The sequence below is a fragment of the Malus sylvestris genome, chromosome 13, assembly GCF_916048215.2.
Source record: "Malus sylvestris chromosome 13, drMalSylv7.2, whole genome shotgun sequence".
Classification (NCBI taxonomy): domain Eukaryota; kingdom Viridiplantae; phylum Streptophyta; class Magnoliopsida; order Rosales; family Rosaceae; genus Malus; species Malus sylvestris.
Genome location: NC_062272.1, coordinates 43,190,684 through 43,195,683, shown reverse-complemented (window position 1 = coordinate 43,195,683; position 5,000 = coordinate 43,190,684).

The following is a 5,000-nucleotide window of genomic DNA, read 5'->3' as shown; positions in this document are numbered from 1 at the left end:
CATGTCGATGGCACGCCAATGACATGTCAAGACTCGGAAAATGTCGACCATGGCATGCCAATGACATGCCAAGCCTCGCCAAATGTCGACATTGGCATGTCAAATGCCGACCATGGCATGCCAATGACATGCCAAGCCTCGCATCTTGGCACTCAAAAAACTCGGTGCTAGCCTCGCCACTAGCCTCGCTTCCTGTCGACAGCAAGCGAGGCTAGCGCCCACTCTGACATGCCAAATTGCACAGCAGGCATGTCGAAAATCTTCAAACAATGTCAAGTCCCATTTTTATTGGTAATTTCCCCGCACAACCCGCACCATATAGTTAGTATATGATTTTTAGAAGGTCCTTGAACTTACGGATTTGAAAAATCTCGCACCAATTTTTTTTTACGATTTTTCCAATTTCCCGACTTCAGAAAATAAAATAAAATACTTGCCATGCTCAAAAAAGTCTGAATTTTTTTCTGAAAATCCCTTGCATCTATATGTACATCCCTGCAAAAAATCTCGTTCAAATTCCAAGCCATGATTATTTCATGGCCCAATATGACTCCTCGCGAAAACTGATGTCTCCTCCTGGCAGTGCCATAACAGCATAATATGCTATATAGGGGGGTGGTGCTCCCTGCATGTCAAAAATCCCAAGCATGGCATGCAGGCTGCACCATCGGTCTAGGGATGACATTCCCGCACATCATAACGTGTTGCCTCGGAATATATGATGTGTCGGGTTTGGGACATTCCCGCCCATGGTGGCGGCGACGGTGGCGGTCCCCCTCCGCCGCCGCCGCCACCATGGGTGCGTTTTCAAAATTTTTTTTTTTTTTTTTTAAATTTTTTCAAATGTTTTGAAATGTTTTGAAATGTTTTCAAACAAAACAAAAATGTTTTCGTTTTCAAAATTAAAAGGGGGACAAAATGGTTTTAATCGGGGTGGAAAAAACGTTTTGAAAAATAGCGGGTTGGGAAAAATGTTTTCTCTTTAAACTTTTGGGGTGGGTTTGTTTTCTTTTGCTTGGGAGCGGGTGTTTTTTTCGACATGCATGTTTTCAACCCTCGGTTGCCCTCGGATTGTTGGATATTAGGGAGGGTTCGGCTTCGGATGAACCAATGCGCAGGCTTCTCCTAGGCGTGCTAGTGGGCGCACGGCAATGCAGTCCATGGACGTTTGTTTTCCGAAGGGCTCGCCCAGTTCACTAGCATGTCGAAGATTTGTCTTCGCGGCGGCGATGAAGAAGTTTGTCCCTCTCTTTCGGTTGTCCCTGTTGCGGAGCTTTGTAATCAGCAATGCTCGGGCTTGTTCTTGGCAATGCTAGTGTCGGTTCGGCTTAGTGTGGTCCGAAAGGGCCCTCGCAGTGCACTAGCATGTTTGAGTGCGAGTTCGTGCGGCGGTGGTGAAGAAGCTTGTCCCTCGTTCGACGGTCAAGAGGGGTTCGAAAACAAAGTTCGTGCTTGTTCTAGGCGTGCATAGATAAGGGGTTGGTGCTATGTGTTAGGTCCTTCCCAACCCACGTTGCATGTCGAAAGCGAGTTCGGGCGGCGTCGACGAAGCTTCTCGGTAGCCGTTGAACTATTCGGTCGTACCTGTTGCCTTTGTATGTGTTTTCATGCCTAGCGGTGCGGCTCGGCTCCTACCCGGCGTATCTGCACTCGAGACGCGTCCCTTTGTTGGGATAGTCGAGACGTGTTTTTCGTTGGGCGGTGCTGGGTTTAGCTAACGTGACGGCGTATGAGTGGTAATTGGGTTGTATTCGACGGCAGGCTCCGTGCTTCGGCATCGAACTGTCGTCACGTACCCCGCTTCATTGACGCGTCAAGATTCGTCCTGCGCGCAAGATGGGTTTCTGTTCTGGCTACCTATTGCGAAGGAATGCTGCCTCTCGTCGTCCCTTTCCTCCTCTTGCTGGCCTTGCCGGCGGGAGGACGACATCGTGGCGGTGCTCGTGTCCCGGACGAGCCGCACTCGTTGCGGTGCAGTTTCGGTGCTCGAGTTTCCGGTCGACATCTCGGATGCGGAACGCTGAAGGGGCGGTGGGTCTTTACGGCCTCCGACCGTCCGATCGAAGCCTTGTCGCTTGATGCGTACGACTGTCGTGCCCGTCGCGAGCCGTCGACCGTCAAGGTCGTCTGTCTCGTGCGGCGCCGGCGTCGAAGAGGAATGCTACCTGGTTGATCCTGCCAGTAGTCATATGCTTGTCTTAAAGATTAAGCCATGCATGTGTAAGTATGAACAAATTCAGACTGTGAAACTGCGAATGGCTCATTAAATCAGTTATAGTTTGTTTGATGGTACCTGCTACTCGGATAACCGTAGTAATTCTAGAGCTAATACGTGCAACAAACCCCGACTTCTGGAAGGGACGCATTTATTAGATAAAAGGTCGACGCGGGCTCTGCCCGTTGCTCTGATGATTCATGATAACTCGACGGATCGCACAGCCATCGTGCTGGCGACGCATCATTCAAATATCTGCCCTATCAACTTTCGATGGTAGGATAGTGGCCTACCATGGTGGTGACGGGTGACGGAGAATTAGGGTTCGATTCCGGAGAGGGAGCCTGAGAAACGGCTACCACATCCAAGTGTCACGGGCCGCATGTTAAAAACAAAGAAAATGCCCAAGACATCATATATCTAAGCCCATGAAGCCATGTCTTCATGGAAGCTTCTGGAACGTCCCGGAGAAATCAAGAACGTGGCGGAACATTCAAGATAATCTAGGGCATTCCGGAACATTCCACACAAGTGTACATATTTAAGCCTCACCTAGAATAATCTAGATTAGGCAAGTTGTATCTAGAACTATGCTAGATATTTTTGGATATAAGTAGGGGATTCTAGAACCCTCCATTGAGGAGGTGACTTAGGCCTATAAATAGGAGGCAAGGCCATTTGGCCAAACCATCCAAGAATCCAAGAATTGTAAGCAATTGTAAAGCTCTCTTAACTTTCAATACAAAACTTCCTTTCTCCCATCTTCTAAGTGATCTTAGCATTCTCCAAGCTATCTTAGCTTTCTTTGTGATTCGATCCGGGGAAGCGAGGCTTCGAAGGCTTACTTAGCTTGTTCATCGAGGTATTCAAGTCTAAGTGCCGCACGGGCGGAAGGCTTAAAGAGTCATCCCGTGACAGCTGGTATCAGAGCCAAGCTCGTGAATCACTTGAAGGAAAGTAGGATATGGCAAGTGGAGAGATGGTGTCCGGAGTCTCCGACCTAAGGGAGCGTACTGCCGAGGTCCAAGACGTTGCCAAGAGCAAGCCAAAGTTAAAGGACTTGCAAGCATCGATGGAGACCATGGAAGAGCGACTCGAGAAGGTGGAACGAACCATACTCGAGTTCGATACTCGACTTGATGAGGACGTTGTCGACAAGGAGGAAATCCAAACCATGGTGGACAATGGTAAGGATGAATTGCGTGGCTTGGTGGAAGGGCTGCGAGATGAGCTCCTTGGCGCTCTCAACACCATGGCAGACAAGATGCGGAGGGAAGTCCAGGTTCACCTTGACAACATAGAGGCAAGGTTTGTGGCACTTCAAGAAGAGATAAAGGACACAAGGGAACTCAAGGGAGATGTGGCGTTTTGTAAAGAAGCAGTCGTGAAGCAATTCGTGCAAGGGTCGAGGGAAATCAAGGCGTTGGACTCCAAGGTAATCGACTCCTTTAAACCCAAATCCTATAATGGGAAGAGGGAAGCAAAGGAGCTCGACACATTCGTGTGGAACGTGGAGCGATACTTCAAGTACCTAAAGCTTGAAGATGACGAGTCCAAAATCTCAACGGCAACCATGTTCTTAGCTGACAATGCCCTTATGTGGTGGCGTCGTCGGAGCATGGAGATTGAGCAAGGTACGTTCTCTCTCACCACTTGGGATGAATTTAAGAAAGATCTTATGTTGCACTTCTATCCCCAAAATGCCAAGTATGAAGCCAAGGAGAAACTAAGGTGGCTCAAGCAAACGGGGAGCGTCAAAGACTATGTCAACGCCTTCGTGAGCTTGTTATTCGAGGTGCCCAACATGTTAGAGGAAGACAAACTCATGTACTTCATGAGTGGACTACAAAATTGGGCAAAACTCGAACTACAAAGGAGACACGTGCAAACATTGTCTGATGCCATTGCCGCTGCCGAATCCTTGATTGAGTTTAAATCAAGCCACCAAGGTGATTCCAAGCCCACGGGGAAGAGGGGTAACCATGAGAGAAGTGGGGGAGAACATAAGCCGAAGGACAAGGCCGAGACAAGCAAACCGAAGGAGAAGAAAGCCGATAAGCATGACAAAGGCAAGGGTAAGTCTTGGCAACCCACTTGTTACCTATGCGACGGCCCTCACATGATGCGAGATTGCCCACAAAAGAAAGCCCTTAAGGCTATGGCCTTCAAGGAGGACAAGGCCGAGGAGAGTAACGATGCAACGATGGGATGCATCCGTCTACTGAATGCCATCCAGACAACCCTCCCACAACCTAAGGCTCAAGTTGGGGGAGGATCATTGTTCGTCGACGTCAAGACTGGTGACAAGACGACGCGTGTGTTGGTGGACACGGGAGCAACACACAACTTCATGACGTCGGAGGAAGCCACAAGGCTTGGCCTCCGAGTCACCAAGGAGCCCGGTAGCGTGAAGACGGTAAATTCCGCTGCCACCCCCATTGTTGGAGTTGCGCGCAATGTACACGTAGACATTGGCACATGGAAGGGAACAATCGACTTCACCGTAGTCAAGATGGACGACTATGGCGTAGTCATTGGGTTAGAGTTCATGGACAAGGTACGAGCCTTTCCCATTCCCTTCTACAATATTTTCTGTATCCTGGCCGACGGAAGACAACCTTGCCTGGTGCCATTGGAAAGGCAAGCCAAGAAGTGTACCCAGCACTTGTCGGCAATTCAATTTGCCAAGTCTTGGAAGAAAGGCGAGGCCACATTTCTTGCAACCCTAATGTTGAATGAAGGGGAGGAGAAGCACGGGCCTTTGCCGAAACAAGTGGAAGACGTC